General features: G+C 46.1%; 1 long non-coding RNA gene across 1 annotated transcript; it reads right to left on the bottom strand.

The window, feature by feature from the left end:
- Nucleotides 1–4,757: 4,757 nt before the first annotated feature.
- LOC147652342 (uncharacterized) lies at nt 4,758–16,205 on the bottom strand. The gene is made up of 5 exons (XR_015288910.1): nt 16,058–16,205; nt 14,661–14,761; nt 11,641–11,737; nt 8,015–8,417; nt 4,758–7,439 (listed from the first exon to the last, which is right to left on the bottom strand). It is a non-coding gene; the product is annotated as an uncharacterized LOC147652342 (long non-coding RNA).
- Nucleotides 16,206–17,471: the final 1,266 nt, after the last annotated feature.

Here is a 17,471-nt window from a genome sequence, read left to right as displayed (position 1 = left end):
CACTTCCGGTTGAGTGGCCATCTTTGTTATGGCACAATTAAGGCCCCCGCTACTCTCAGCGCGTCTGTCTTACTTGCCTGAACGAAAAACCTGCCGACACCGACCGACTCCAAGCACTCCGCCCGATTTTCCGCCACCTTTCCCGGGGCGAGGATGATGGCGGCGGGGCTCAGCGGCTCCGTAGCTGGGTGGCGGCTGTGCCTGTGACGGCAGGCATTGGAGTCAACGCCTCTGCCGGGGTCCTCCCGGCCGGCTCCTGCAGGGGTGGGGCGGTCCTGACGCGGATCTGTTCGGCTCGGTTCTTTCCAGCCCGCTTCGGCTCAGCTCGGCCCTGCCCGGCCCCGCCCCACCTGGCTCGGAGCACAGCTGCAGTACTGCTCTATGCCCACAAGGCGGCAGCACTGCCGCAGAGCTCAGCCCAGGGTGGGCGGGGGGTTCCCCTGCACGTGCAGAGAGGCAAGGCAAGAAACCACGTGTGCAACCCCCTTCCAAAAATTCTTCTCTGAGGAACGCCCCAAAAAACGCCCCATCAAAACTTAGTAAGCCCTGCCTCTAACCAAATAAAAAACAAAATACCCCTTCATTTAAATGTATTTAATATTTATTTCTATCCTATTTATCTATATTTATGCACATAGATATAATGCATAATCAATATAAAAATATATTAACATCTATCCATATAGTTTTCATATTGAATATTAATCTACTTGTCTAGTTTTAGATTACTTGTATTTATTTGTTTTTATTTCAATTTATATATATATATCTCCCCATATTTCTTTATTATAGATGTGTATATTTTCATTTCTATATTAATCATTTAAAAGCCCTGCCTCTAAGCCTCTAACCAAATAAAAAACAATTAAACCCTTATTTTAAATGTTTTTAATATCTATTTCTATAATATTGATCTTCCATATTTATACACACAGATATAATGCATAACAGATATTAAAGTACATTACCATCTATCTGTATAGCTTTCATACTGATTATTAATTTACTTGTCCAGATTTGGATTACTGGTATTTATATTTTTTTATGGCTCTATCTATCTATCTATCTATCTATCTATCTATCTATCTATCTATCTATCTCCCTATATTTATTTCGTTATTATAGATGTGTATATTTTCATTTCTATATTATTCATTTAAATGCCCTGCCTCTAAGCCTCTAACCAAATAAAAAACAAAAAGTCCCTTCATTTAAGTCTTTTTAATATCTATTTCTATCATATTGAACTTCTTTATTTATACACACAGATATAATACATAACAGATATTAAAATATATTATATTAGCATCTATCCATATAGTTTTCATACTGATTATTAATCTACTTGTCTAGACTTGGATTACTTGTATTTATTTTTTTTTTATCTCTCTCTCTCTCTATATATAGATCTCTCTAGCTTCCCTACATTTATTTTTACATGTATACATTTATATATTTCTCTTTCTAATGTTCTGCTTTCTGAAATTTGCATTTCTTTCTCTTGGAAACTCTCCCAGTTCATTCAGCTAACACGTCAGAATGACAAAAATATAAATCCCTACTCAACCCCGAGTTCAGAACGCGCTCGTCTCTATGGACCTTAGGCACAGAAATTTCTCTCGGTGCATTTTAATACCTCAGGGATGCACAGATATGTTTTATACACTCCCATTTTACAGGGAAGTAAGAGGTGGAAAGACAAAACCCACTTTCTTAACCCTCAGCCGTTCCTGACATAACAAAACCCTAACGAGAGAGTGCACAGAGAGGGGGTTCCTTTCCAAGGGAATTTAGAGAGGTCAATTCCTGTTCCGTGCCAATACCTACTGTAAAAACCAGAACAACTCCACAGGCTTTTGGTTTCTGCACCCAGCCCTCCCAGGGAATTTCCTGGCAGCTCGGGGTCCCCTCTGGGCAAGGGTACCCAGCAAAAGCCCTCCCCATTCCCCGCTCACCTTGCTCCTCCAGCACAGTGTGTCCCTCCCTCTGGTGGGGACCTCAGCGTGCCCCAAGGGACACGGGAGCCCCCCAGTCTCCACCCTGTCCCCAGCCTTTGCTCCTCACCCCCAAAGAAGGCACAGAACAACTCCAACTGCCGTGGACAGCAGCACCTTGCTTTATTGGAACTCTTTCTAGGTCTAGACTACAGGGCTGGGGTGATGGTGTTGCCTTCTGCATGCCTTTCCTTTGTGGACGCAAAGCCCTGAAGCAACCAGGATCCTCCTGAGAGGGCCACTCCATTCCAGCAGCAGTGGAATGGTGGTGGTTGTGTTTTTCTGGTTCACATTAGGAGCTGTGCATTTATTTTTAGGTAACTATGGTGGTTCATGTGTATTTCTGGTTCGATATGGTGGTCTGCAGATGCATTTTGGGTTGAATATGGTGATGTGCATTTATTTGTGGTTAAAAATGGTTGTGCTCATGCATTTCTGGCCAAACGCGGTGCTGTACATTTGTGTGGTTTCTGGATGCTGTGCCACGTGTGTTTTGGTGGGCCTGTGTGGTGTGGTTTATTTGGAGGGTTGTGTGGGTTGGTTAGTGGATGGTATGGTGCCATGCATGTGCTGATGAGGTGTGGTTTATTTGGAGGGCTGTGTGGGTTGGTGATTGGATGGTACGGCAGTGTGCATGTGCTGATGAGGTGTGGTTTATTTGGAGGGCTGTGTGGGTTGGTTAGTGGATGGTACAGCAGTGTACATGTGCTGATGAGGTGTGGTGGATTTACATGGCTGCCGTGATGTATGTACTATTTATTGGAAATATTGGCAATATGATTTTGGTGAACATGGCAGGGGTGTTGCTGTCATCCGTGACCTTGCAGTAGGGGGTGAAGCAGCATATATAACATATAAGCATATATAACATCTATACATACCTTATTCATATTGAATATTAATCTACATGTCTATGTTTATATTACTTATATTTCTTTTTTATATCTATATCTTAATGTATTTATTATAGATTTGTACATTTTAATTTCTATATTTCTTATTTAAAAGCTCTACCTCTAACCAAATAAACACCAAAGAGCCCCTTTAACTGAAATGGTAATCAAACATTTTTTTAATGTCTATTTTTATCAAATTTATATTTATATACTACATTGATATATGTATACTGCACAGTAGATATTTCTCCTGGTTTAGGGTAAATTTGGGAGAAAAGTTTTGAACGGGGTTTTTAATAAAGAAAATTTAAGTGTTTTTTTTATTTTGTTTAATTGGTTTGGGAAGAGATTTCTTTGGAGGAAAATTGAAAAAAATGTTTATTTAATGAGTAAAGTATTTATAATTATAAAAAAATGAAAAATAAATAATAAAATTAGTTGTTGTTTGAAGAGATGGTCAATTTAGAAAGGTCTTGTTGTAGTTTTGTTTGTTTAGTTATATATCAGTTTTTTTGGTGTTGCAAAGTGTTGAGGCCCAGACCCCCAAGGGCTGGATGTGTGAGTTTTTGGTCTTTGGGTTTTAGTTTAGAGTACATTAGAATGGAGGAGAAAGAAAAAATATATATAGTTTGGACAATTTTGTTTTTTTAGTTTGTTAAAAATTAATTCAAAGGGAGACTTTTGTTTTGTTGTAGATAATATCGTTTGGAGAAAGATGTGGGGGAATGAATGTTGTTTTTGAAAATAACTTGTGTGGGGTGTTTTGTTTCTTTTGGAAATTAATTATATATATAGACAGATAAGAGTAGAGATATTGAGTAAAAAGTGAGGCTTATACGTACTTTTCATTTAATGCTTAGATTTTTTTTGAGGTACATATTTTTTGAGGTACATATTGTGTTATTTTTTCGTATTATTTATCATGTGTCATTTGGTTTTTGAGTTAAGACAGTTTTATGGAGTTTTTTCTATTTAACCTGGAATTGATTTTAATTGCTTTTTTAAATACATTTTTTTATTTGTTACTGGGATTTTGGTTTTGTTAATGATATTTCAGGGTTTAGATTGGGTAGGGTTAGTTTGCTTTGTGGAGTTTGGGGTGTTAATGAATTAGGTGGCTTTTGCTAGATGTTTTTTGCTATTTGAAAGACTTTTTTATTTAATGTTTTTAAGGTTTTTAGTAGTTTTTTGTTTTTTTTTTTTTTTGTACTTGGTGCATGGTAGGGGATATGGTATATTTACTGAATATTATGTTTTTTAGTTTAGGTGTTGATAAGGTTGTTTTTGAAATGAGTTTTATGGTTTGATTTAATTTTTTAGGGGTATTATGTTTTTAAAGGGCTTGTTTTTTGAGGTTAAGGATGATGTTTTGAGTAGCAGTGTGAGGTATAGGGTACGTTTTTATTTATTTAGTGATGGTTTTTTATTATTGTGAGTATGTAGTGTTTATTTTGGCTTGTTTGGGGTACAGTAATGTAGCTAATTTGTTAGGTTTCTTATATTTCTATTTGGATTATTGTTTCTTAGAGGGGGTTCATTTGTTTGATTGTAGTATGTTTTAAACTTAGGGATAATGTGAAAAATATTGTTTATGGTTACATTTATTTTTTGGTTTTGTGTTTATTTGGAGATAGTATTTTTATTTTGATGATTCAAGGTATTATGAGATTATTGAGTTAAAACCAAATTGTTCCTGTATGGTTAATTGCAGTTTATTTTTGATCTTTTTTTTTTTTTTAGTTGCATGTACCTGTTTTTTGCTTTGGTGGTTTTTATTAGTTGTATTTTTGGGGATACGAATATTTATATGATGGATTTTAAAGGTAGTTAGTTTTTGTAGTGATTTCTTATTTTTTTAGTAATTTCATTTTTTTATTGTTAATGAGGTCTTTATTTTTATAGAGCATTGATTATTATTTATGAATTAGAAGGTAGCAATTTGGTTAGGTTGTTTTTAGTAATGCTTAGGGCTCATTGAATGGTTTTCAGTTTAGTAAGTTGTTGAGGTTTTTTTAAGCAGATTTGGTTGTGTTAGGTTTTATGTAGCTTTTTGTGTTTTGTTTTACATTTATGATGTGGTATGAATTATTAGTAAAAAGAGTGTAGTGGGGTTTTTTAGCTCCTCTTCTAATAAACTGGGTATAATTACTAATAAACTTTTAAAACATGTTACTGGGATTGGGATGTAGGGTAGGCCAAAGAAACAATAAACTAAAGCTATTTGGTACAAACTTCAGTACTTTTATAAAGTTTTTATCCATCATTATTACTGAGCTTAGCATAACAGCTATTTTAATCTGTTCTCTTTTACTGTGAAAGTTATGTAGTAGGGACAGTATTGGAGTTATTTTTGGATAAGAAAATAAACTTAGGGACAAGAAAGGCATTAAAACCTCAAAAAAGCTCAGAGACTAGAACAACATAAAGGCCTCCACCCTGAGAGACATGAATCAAGTAACACCATTACAAAGTCCTTTATCCCAACACACAGTAAGTACCAATACAACATAATTAGCATAGGTTTTCCTAACTCTTCTGAACCCCACATTGGGCAGCAAATAATAAAATGCTTAGAAAGCTAAGAAAAAACTCAAAGCGCCGCAGGATAACTTCACAGCTCCAGACATCTTGTGTTGATCTAGGAATATGTTCTAGACCCCAACTCCACCCTACATCACAAATTTCAAATTACAGGGGCCTGGGACTTGGCCTTTTACACCTACAGCCAGGCTGGGCAGCAGGGCAGAGCAGCTCCGGGACAACTACACCCAGACACCCGTGACACACCAGACAACAGACGAGGGGACACAATGGGGAGACAAAACTCTGGGCCACAAGAACGGCCGCAAGGACTGAGAGAATGCGGAACGAGATGAGCCGGGTGAGAATGAAGGCGAGCTGATGAAGCTCACAGAACCCGGGAGGAAGAAGATGCTGACGGAATGACAAACTCCAGGAACCGCGAAGACGGATGCCCAAGAATCTTATGGCAGCAATCCTCTACCTATCTTTGCGTTTCTTCAAGTCCTAAGCCGCAACAATGGATCCTCGCGGCGCACGGCTGTTGACACAGCTCGGAACAAGACATCTAAAAGACATCCGATCGGATGCTTTTCAAAAGAGACGCGATTCCGAGGCCGCTGAGAGCTGCCGAGCCGAGGAGCCCAGAGATTGGAGATGCTATAAGTGTGATGCTGGGGTTTCTGGCAAGCCCCCAGAAGAGATAGGGCAAGGCACGTACAACACAAGAGGCACAAAAGACACAGAAGGCACGACGCACAAGTGACACGACGCGCCCCGAGGCTGCTCTGTCCTGCACACCTCAGCACTGTGAACAAAAGTGAGGCTCTCCCACCGTGCGGCCTAAGGGGCCACAGCCTGGACCTCCCCGTCCCCAGAGCTGACTCAAAAATCCCAGGTCACATGTCCCGTCCCGGCACCCCGCTTTCATCCCCTCCGCGGGTCGTAGCCTTCGACTCAGCTCTCGCATGCCCGGTGGGGAGGATCCACACGAAGCGCCAAGGAAGGCCGCCTGGCTAGCCGGGAAGTTCCTGCCATCGCCAGGCTGTCATCTCTCCGTCAGCTACAACCAAGAAGACCAAATATCAATGCAGGATCTTAGTGGCACATCTGTGAAAATCCAGCACTTACCTTCTCTAGAGAATGCCCAGGTTCATGGGCTGCACACTTCACCCCACAGGGAGGCAGAGGCTTGCTTCACAGCAGTATTGGCTGACACAGCCAAATTACCACCACCGCAAGGAGGGGAGGAAGACTCTCCAGTCAGTGAGGGACAGGGAGCCCAGTGTACCCCAAGGATAGAAACCCCAGCTTATATGACACCAGCAGGCCCTAGCACTCACTATCGCTTCCTGGCTGGCCCTAGCACCAGGGAACTGCCTGCACCTCTCGTGGGTTCTGGCACTCTGCTGCTTTAGGGTTCCTGCCTGCAGCTGTCTCAAGGAAACGGGAGCGCTGTTAGAGCTACTGTTTAGGGTTTGAATAGTCCTGTACTCTACCTTATATCCCAACCTGTACCCCTTTTATTTTCACTGTTTGTCTCCAGCCCTCGAGCCCTTGACCTCTGAAGCCCTCCCTCAGCCTCTCTGTGTCACTGCCAAGCTGCCCCACTGAACCCTACAAACTTACAACCCTACGCTTGCAACCGAGGATGCTCCTTATTCATAGGCCCCAAGAGATGTCCCTTAGCCCGGACCAGGCAATCCACAGTTGCTCCCTACCCTACCTAAGTTTGGCCCTGAGACAGGGCAGAGGCTGACAGAGCCGAACTCTTTGCGGAGGCCAGGCACGAAGCCTTACCAACCGCCGCCTCGAGGAGGGGTGGGAGCAATCCCCGGCTGCGGAGGGACAGAGAGCCCAGGGTGGGGCGGGGCGGGAAACCCCCTGTTTCCCCAACCCTGCGGATCGTCCCCCCACTATCTCTTCCTGGCTGGCCCTAGCACCAGGAAACTGCCTGCACCTCTCGTGGGTTCTGGCACTCTGCTGCTTTAGGGTTCCTGCCTGCAGCTGTCTCAAGGAAACGGGAGCGCTGTTAGGGCTACTGTTTAGGGTTTGAATAGTCCTGTACTCTACCTTATATCCCAACCTGTACCCCTTTTATTTTCACTGTTTGTCTCCAGCCCTCGAGCCCTTGACCTCTGAAGCCCTCCCTCAGCCTCTCTGTGTCACTGCCAAGCTGCCCCACTGAACCCTACAAACTTACAACCCTACGCTTGCAACCGAGGATGCTCCTTCTCCATAGGCCCCAAGAGATGTCCCTTAGCCCGGACCAGGCAATCCACAGTTGCTCCCTACCCTACCTAAGTTTGGCCCTGAGACAGGGCAGAGGCTGACAGAGCCGAACTCTTTGCGGAGGCCAGGCACGAAGCCTTACCAACCGCCGCCTCGAGGAGGGGTGGGAGCAATCCCCGGCTGCGGAGGGACAGAGAGCCCAGGGTGGGGCGGGGCGGGAAACCCCCTGTTTCCCCAACCCTGCGGATCGTCCCCCCACTATCTCTTCCTGGCTGGCCCTAGCACCAGGAAACTGCCTGCACCTCTCGTGGGTTCTGGCACTCTGCTGCTTTAGGGTTCCTGCCTGCAGCTGTCTCAAGGAAACGGGAGCACTGTTAGGGCTGCTGTTTAGGGTTTGGGGTGGGGTACACCTGAACTCCACCTTACCTATACCCCTTCTTTTCACTGTTTGCTCAGCCTTTTTTTCTTGGAATTCATTTGACAGATTGAGGGCACCGGGGAGGGACTGCCATGATGAAATCAAAAGGGAAAAGGACAAAGATCACCCCTGCAAATCCACACTAGCTCAGCTGTTCAGGTGCTGCTTCCTGGCAAAAAGCTTTGTCCATCACCACCTCTTTTAAGCAGTACTCCAAGTCTAAGTGCATCCAGGTGCTCCCCCAGACCCTATGAGATGCTCTCACCGTCACTCCATCAGATGCCACTGGGAGCCCACCAGAAACTCCTCTCCTGCAGCAGTTCCATGCCAACGTTGTTTTGCCACTCGTATTTGGCCCTGTAATAACAGCAAAATTGTTGCCCTCTGTCAGGTACATGTTGTTAGACACAGGTTTTTCCATGGCCATCTTTTCAAGAATGAGGTACCATCCCTGCTTGATTGCTAAATTATTGGTAAATTCTGGAAAACCTAAATAAGAAAAAAAAATCTAAGACACTGACGAGTTAATATGGGAACCTTTACATCACTAAACTAGTATGTCTTGAAATAAAGTGAATTCTTCCAAGCCTACTACAAAAATCATATTCCTAAAAATAACCAAAAAACAAACAGCATCAAATTCCCACCAATGTCATCAATAAAATCACAATACCTCCACCAACCAAGGGAAAAAAATCTTAACCCCCTCAAAGACTCAACACTGAAACAGAACTCATCCTAACACTTCAACTAGCAATACTAAAATAAATTTTCATAACAAATATTCCCTCTATCCACATCACCAATACTACATAAAACAAATAAAGTACTCTCACCACAGCACCCCCGAATCAAAAACCTAAATTGCCCTAAAATCTTTAAAATAATCACAAATTAACCCCAAAATAAAAACTTTAATCTCACTAACAAAAAAACCCAAAACAGGCAACACAAACAAAACCAACACCGTACAACCAACTACCAGCAAAAACAGATGCTAGGCTCTTTCACTAACAGTTCTTATTACATCAGCAAAGTTAGACATAAATAAAAAACAACGCTATTGAACTCCACACAACAAATCACACCAACTATTAAAAAATAATCAGACCAAATCGCTAAACTCAAAACCATTCAACTAACCCTAAACATCAGCAGAAAAAAGCCCCAAAGCCCTACCTTTATGCTAATACCTAAATACTCACCAATACTCAATAAAAAAATTTAATAGCTCATTAAAAAAAACAATCTAAACTACTAAAAAATTAAAAAGCATCACCCCCAAAAATATACCTATAAAAATCCACCATATAAATGCCTGCCCCCAGAAATGAAACTAAGAAACACAACAGAAAGAAATCCAAACTTATCATCAACACCTAAACTAGAAAACACAACATTAAATAAATAGAACATATACATTATTATACACCAACTACAAACAAAATAAAATGATACAATCAATTACTAAGTCACCTTAAAACCAGTCAATAAAAAACTTTCAAAAATTGAAAACTGCATCTAACAAAAGCCACCTAATTAACACCCAAAACTGAGCTAACCAAACAAACCCTACCCAATCTGAACCCCAACATACAATAAACAAAACCCAGTAATACATATCAAAATCTATTTTAATTGATTCTACCTAAAATACAAACCCATTCATAGAATCATCTTTATTCAAAAAATAAATTTCACATAGTATACAACACAAACAAATCAAACAACACACTGTGTACCACCAAAAAAATCTAATATTGAATAAAAATCACATATAAATATCTCTGCTTACTAAATATTACCGCCACTATTTATATTTACCTGTATCTGCATAAAAGTATATTTAAATTTAATAAACATTAATTTGACCTCTAAGCCAAATATATACAATAAAAAATAAAATGTCCTTAAATTACATTATGTTATATCCTCATCATCCGCTTTATGCCCAAACATAAATTCTGTAACTTCAAAACTAAAAAAGAAAAAATTCTTTGAACATACAATCTGTATACAATACTAATACAGCCTCACTCAAATTGTCTCTCAACTCTACTGTCTAGCACAACAAAAAATGCATTTTTTACTTTTTCAAACTAATTTCTCATTTATTAGTGAACACAAAATAATTACCAGAACCATAACAACTACTTCTAAAACTATTCAACTTTACTCCAATCCAAAAACCCAAGCTACCACCAAAACACCCCACGGCTCAAAAAGATCAACGCCACAGCCCAATTCCAAAAACATCCAAACCACATGTGCAGAAAAACCTTCTAAAGCTCCTGCTCTTTTTTTCCACAACAAAGAAATTATCTAACATTATTCATCCTTTTTTTCCTCTTACCTATGCCCTACTTATTAAAATAAACATTTTTTTTCACTTTTCCTCAAAAAAAAATTCCTTTAAAATCAATTAAAAAACAGACTGAAACCTGACTCCTATTAAGAAATACATTCATTTTAAAACGTTTTTGTCCCCGTTTGTCTCAAATCTTTCCACAGTTTGGATCCTGTTCCAGTGCGCCTGAACCAAATCAACCTGCTCTGGCTCTGGAAACATCAGCAACACCAAACCCAGAGCACGAAGCACCTCGCCCTCCCTACCCCGCTGTCCCCCGGCCCTGCTCTCTCGCATCCTACGCTGCAGAGCGCTGGGAGCCAGGTTCAGCCCTGAGAATTGTCACATCCATTCCCTCAGACATTCCAGCTTCCACGGGGATATTGCGGGGACCCCCTGCTTTCCATTCTCTAGTACAGCACCAAGACAAAGCTCTCACTCGGCCCGCGTCTCCAGAAAATCGTGTGCAAGGCTTAAATAAACCCCAAGGCTTGAGAAATACAGTCTGCCCAAAAAGCCCAGCTCTGCATCCAGGGGAAATGAGCATCACAAACAGATTCATGCACCCCAGATGCACGGGACGCTGTCAGCTCGGACCTGCAGTTAACTCGGTAATGGAAAAACCTGAGCTCGAAGCCCTCCTGTGAGGGTGCAAAAGGTATTGGACACAGTTTCTAGAAGGCGCCACATCGTTATTTAAAGGCACAGCTCGGCTAAAGAGCAACACCGACAAAGCCCCGAGACAAAAAGCCCCGAAGGTCGGGCTTTTCCCCCTCCCCTCCTCCCAGTGATTTCTGCCAGCGCACTCTGAAGCTGACAAGCCACAAGTGTTCCCCAGCGGCCCCCGCCGGGACTCGCTCCCGGGCTGGCGCTGCTCCAGGTGCGGGGGGACCGGGGAAACCACGCGAGCCCCGGCAGCGGCGGCACCCAGCACCCGGGGGCGGCCCCGCGCTCCCGGCCGGAAAGCGGCTCCTCCGGCGGGCGGGGGCAGCTCCGGCCCCGGGAGAGCTCGGCCCAGCCAGCGGCACCGGGACCAACCCAAAGGGGCCCCGGCGGTGCCCGAGCCCTGCGCCCGGAGTGGACAACGAGGCCGGAACACAGCTCCACGCCGCGGCTCCCGCCTGCCGGCTCGGCAGAGCCTGCCTCTCCTCCACACGGCTCTGTCGCTCCCTGGCAAGAGGAAATCAAAAAGGAAAAGGAGAAAAGCCCCACTGCGAACTCGCACTGGCTTACTTGCTCCGATGCTGCTTCCAGACACAAAGGTTTCTCCCTCGGCACCTCCTTTAAGCAATGCTCCATGTCCAAACGCATCCAGCTGTTCTCCCAGATCCTATGAGATGGTCTCAGTATCATTCCATGAGGTACCCCCAGGGAAGCCCACCATAAACCCCTCTTCTGTAACTGCTCCGTGCCCAAGCAAAGTGAGACAAACCCTCCCCCTAAAATAGCCCCAGGCAGGACCCACCCATTCTTTACCATAACTGCTCACACCTGGGGCTGCTCTGAGAGCTCAACCTCACTACTCACACCTGGGGCTGCTCTGAGCGCTCATCAACCTCACTGCTCACACCTGGAGCTACTCTGAGTGCTCATCAACTTCACAGTTCAGTTTGTGCTGTTGCCATCCTACGGGTAAGGGGAGGGGCAGAAGGAACTTGTTACTCATTCCCTGGACAGGACATTGTCTGCACCTGACACACTGGGGCACCAGGCTTTCCTTGCTATGGATGAGGACACCTCTCCTCCTCGTGCCCAAGGCTGAAAATGGAATTCCACCTCCACAATTCCATGTGTTTGAGTTTCATAATTCCCAATGTAATTCCCCAGGGATCATAAGCTATCACCTCTAATTTTCCCTCTAGAATCACTGCTGACATGCCTTTCCGTGGAAGTGCTTGAGACATGGATGCAGAGTTCAGGGGCTTGTTTATGGCTTATCCTGACGAGCACAAATGAAATCCAAACACCCACAATTACAGGGAAATATGGATAAAGTTTATAAATACTCCTCTTCCCTCCAAATCCCTGGCAACCTCCCATTGACCTTTTACTCTTAACCTCTGAATTTTGACCTTTGTCTCTTGACTTTAGCTCTCTGAAGTTTGATTCCCTGATAATTGACCTTGAACCACATAACCTTGGAAAATTAACCCATAACATTGGACCTTGGACCCTTTAATCTTGATCTTTGAACACTGACCATTCACATGTGACCCTTGAAGTCTGAATCCCTGATTTTCAATTTAACCATTGAACCCTGACCTTTTGCCCTTGACCTCAACCCTTTGACACTGTCACAACATCAATATTACTGACCTACAGTGATTTAAGCATATGAATGCTACCATAGTTATCTCACCCAGCCGTGTCAATCCCACTATCAGTCTCTATATCCCAGCCCCACAGTGATTTCAGCTCCAGTCCAAGTGACCCTTTCCCTGCCCCAGTGATTTCAGCTCTTGGCCCACAAGCTTTATTTCACTGCAAGCTCTCTTCTTCCAGCTCCAGATGCGTGTTTCTTCAATGCTGCTGGCAGAAACTTCTCCAGGTTCAAGGCGCAGGATCTTCCTCCTGTCTCCAGCTCGGCAACATTTCAGCTCCCACCCTAGGGCCTAGAAGCCCACCCCACAGTCAATGTCCCCGCCCCACTGTGAATTCAGCACCAGCGCTACAGTGGCTATCAAAGACACAGGCAAAATCCCGGCACTGCCAGCATTTCAGCTCCCATGTTACGGTCCCATTATTTTGGCCCTACCCATCTTGTTCTATTTCCAGTCACAGAACCCAGTCCCAACATCCATATCACAGGCCTAGTGATTCCAGCACACAGATCCTACAGTGGCAGTCCCATTATAAGTCCCTATCCCAGCCCCACAGTGAATTCAGCAGCAGCCCTACAGTGGCTATCAAAGACGCAAGCAAAATCCCTAACCCGAACCCATTTCAGGTCCCATGTTACACTCCCATTATTTTGCCCCTACCCATCTTGTTCTATTTCCAATCACAGGACCCAGCCCCAACAGCCATATCACAGGCCTACAGTAATTCCTGCACACAGATCCTACAGTGACAAACCCATTATCAGTCCCTATCCCAGCCCACAGTGATTTCAGCTCTAGCCCTGGAGAGCTCTTCCCAGCCCCAGCGATTTCAGCTCTTGGCCCACAAGCTTTATTTCACTGCATGCTCTCTTCTTCCAGCACCAGATGCGTGTTTCTGCAATGCTGCTGGCAGAAACTTCTCCAGGTTCAAGGCGCAGGATCTTCCTCCTGTCTCCAGCTCGGCAACATTTCAGCTCCCACCCTAGGGCCTAGAAGCCCACCCCACAGTCAATGTCCCCGCCCCACTGTGAATTCAGCAGTAGCCCTACAGTGGCTATCAAAGACACAGGCAAAATCCCTAACCCTAACCCATTTCAGCTCCCATGTTACAGTCCCATTATTCTGCCCCTACCCATCTTGTTCTATTTCCAGTCACAGGACCCAGCCCCAACATCCATCACAGGCCTACAGCGATTCCAGCACACAGATCCTACAGTGGCAATCCCATTATCAGTCCCTATCCCAGCCCCACAGTGATTTCAGCTCTTGCCCTGGAGAGCCCTTCCCAGCCCCAGTGATTTCAGCTCCTGGCCCACAAGCTTTATTTCACTGCAAGCTCTCTTCTTCCAGCTCCACATCCGCTTCTTTTTCCCCCCTGTCTGCTAGGTGAAGCTGCTCCAGGTGGAGACAAAGGGTCTTTGTTCCTGGTTCCAGCTCTGAGGTTTCACTTCTAGGCTGAGAAATGCCACTCCAACCCCATCCCAACCCCAAAGCAATCTTTACTGTATTTACAGCCTGCCCTGTTGTGTACCATTCTATGCCTGCTTCCCACATGTACAGTCACTATCCCCTAAGAACAGTGTTTGCAGCAGTCCCCATCCCAGCCCCAGTGATTTCAGCTTCAGTCCCACAAGCTTTATTTGACTGCCAGCTCTTGTGCGGCACTTCTGCCTCCTCATCTTCCCAGCATTGCCACATCATGCTGCTTTCTGGCTCTCCAGGCAGGATTTCTGTTTTAGCTTTAGCTCTCTGTGGTTTGAGCTTAGCTCTTGAACCCACATTCCAACCCCAACCTGACCATCCTTACTGGAGGAACAGCTCTGCAAGGCCCTATCCCAGCCCTTACACTGATTTCAGCTCCAGCCATGCAGTTCGCATCCCAGCTCCATATTCCTTATCCCAGCCCCACAACAGTTTTACCCTAAACCCTACCATGTTTCTGTCTGCTCCAGCTCTGCTTCCTCAGTTCCAGCTCTTCAGCTTCCCACTACTGGTGGCTGAAAGTTGCTCCCGCTTCTCACTGCAACCCAGGACTGTTGATAAGGCCACAAGTCAGTTATTATTATCACTTCAATGTCTCTAGATATTGTCCTACCCACCCTAATGGAAGCCCAACTTTGGGGACACTTGAGGCCTCTAGCCCAACAGGTACCTTCCCCCTCCCCCTGGGTCTCAGCCCAGCACTTGCCCAAAGGCCCCCCCTCACCCCCCCCCAGGCATTACCAGGGGCTGGGAATAGCCATTGGGTCCCTGCTCCCCCATCCCAAAAGGTGCCCTTGGGCTGGTTCTCAGGCCCTGGAGCCCTCCCAGCCCCCAGACCCTCAGACTCTCCTTGGTACCAGCAGACAGGGGCTGCTAATCCCCCAGGCACCTCCTGCAGGCCCTGAGCTGCAGCTCCATCCCCTTCCCCCATGGCATTTATCCAGCTCCAGCCTCAGTATTTCCATTGCCCCGCATTGGTTTAGGCATGATTCCAGTGCCAAGGTCTTTATTCCACACCCTGGGGCTTTATGTCTCCACTGGTCCCACAACGGGTGTTTCAGCCCCAGCCCCACAATCTCTACTGAATTAACATCAGCTATCCAGCAAAAAAGCCCCTAAAGTAATTAATTCTAATAATTAATAGTTAATTAACGTTTAATTAATAATAAGAAATAACAATGAACTAATAATTACTCAATATTTAATTAATTAATAAGTAACAAATATTTTATTAGTATTTAATTAATAATAAACAATAAATATTAGCTAACGAATAAATAATAAATGTTTAATTAATTATTGATAGATAATATTTAATAGTCTTAAATAATAATTAGTACATAATAACAAACGTATAAATAATGAATATTTAATTAAATAGTGATTAACAAATACTATTTAATAATAGTAGATAATATTTAATCATTATTAATACTTAGTTAAACTAATACATATAAAGATAACAATATATCTTGTTAAAAGTAATTATAATTAATAATAATTTTCTTATTTTAATAAAACGAGCAAAGCAAAGCAATGTAATAAAGAAAATCGTTATTATTTTAAATAAAATCAAACTAAAATAGTAAAACCGAAAAAATCCCAACTTTATTTCCGATATTTTAAACATTATTTTCAATCCAGAAACTACAAAACAGCTCCTCTCTGTCCCGCAGAAGCAGCAGCTCGTCTCCCTGTGCCACTCCAGACCCCGCACCCGCCTCCGGCCGCCCGAAAAGCCCAGGACGTGGCAGAAAGAATTGGACACGACCGGCCCCGCCGCCCCAGGACACCGCCGGCCCCCAACTGCTGGCCCCGGCAGACGCGGGCATGGCGCCCGACCTCACCGGCGCTCCCCGGATCAGCGAGAGCAGGGATCCCGTCCTGGCGCACCGGCGCTCACTGGATCGCGCCCGCGCAGCGCCCGCGCAGCGCCCGCCGCCGCCTCTCCGCCGCCTCTCTACCGCTTGCCGCCGCGCCGCCGAACTAACGCCCGCACCTCGCCAGCTCATGCTATTTATAGCCCACGGCCGGCCAGCCCAGCCAATCACAGCCCGAGGCAGCGCCGGGCCCGCCAATCCCAGCCCGCCCATTCCCCCCGCGCCCGCCTCCGCGACCCCCCGCTGTCCCCTCAGGCACCGCTCCCGCGATCCCCCCCGCTCCCCCCCCTTCTCCCCGTTTCTTTGGGCGAAATTACGGCCGGGACCTGAACGGGGAGTCCCCGCCCACCCTTCCCGGGACCCAGCAGCACCTCTCGGGGCTGCGGCAGCTCGGCTCCGCCGGCTCCCAAAGCGACAGCGGCCGGAGCGGCACACCAGCAAAACGGGGGAGCGGGACCGGGCCGCGACTGAGCGGGCTGAGCTTGGCGGGACCGCGCCTGGATTCAAAGGGCGGCTGTGATTGGCCAGAGCGGAGCAAGGCGGGCCGGGATTGGCGGAAGCTTTGAGGCTGCGGCCCATGGGAGCGCGAGGCGCTCAGTTGGGCGGAGCCAGGGATGCTCGCAGGGTCCGCGGACGCCCTGGGCCCCGCTCGCCAGACTCCCGTCCCCTTCTCCGGCCCTCGCTATTGCCCAGGTCCCGCCTAAAAGGCCCCCGCAGAGCCTCTATCGGAGCGCCCCAGCGGCACTCGGGGCAGGGGGCGGGGAGGGGCGTAGCCGCCAGCTGGCCCGGGTGTGGTGCCAGCTCGCAAATCTGCGATGGCAGCGCGGAGCAGGGAGCGGCGGTGGGGAGGGCGTGCACAGCTCGCTGCGGGCTCTGAGCGCCTCTTCCCTCGCAGCGGTTCCTCTTCTGCGGGGACTTGGACTGCCCGATTAGGTGCTGGCCGAGGTAAACACCTTAGGAAAATACCTAAGCGCCCGCCCCTCTCCTCCTGCGGGTCCGCTGCTCACCGTCCTTCTCCCCGCAGTCCGTCTGTGAAGCTGAAACTGATCTGCCGCCCGTCACTGCTGTTATTCTTAGCCGCCGGCCTGCACGGCCGCCGCTCCTTTTAGCGCCGTGTCCCTGCTCCCGGCCGTGTCACTTTACACACTTAACGCTATTTCACCCCTCCCTGCTATTTACAGACACCGCCCCGCTCACTCCCTCCCCAGGCTCGGCAGCCGCGGAACTGCCGTAGCTCCCGCTGCCGCCTCCCCCCCGTCACCCAGCGGAGCGGGGCAGGGCCCCGCTCGGGGCACAGCGGCAGTACCGCTCTGTGCCCACAAGAGCTCAACATAACATAACTGACTCAAAGGCAGCTCACACAAGAAGGGAAAGAGGAAAG

The sequence above is a fragment of the Cyanistes caeruleus genome, chromosome 7, assembly GCF_971803275.1.
Source record: "Cyanistes caeruleus chromosome 7, bCyaCae1.hap1.1, whole genome shotgun sequence".
NCBI lineage: Eukaryota > Metazoa > Chordata > Aves > Passeriformes > Paridae > Cyanistes > Cyanistes caeruleus.
This window is presented reverse-complemented; position numbering and strand designations above follow the sequence as displayed.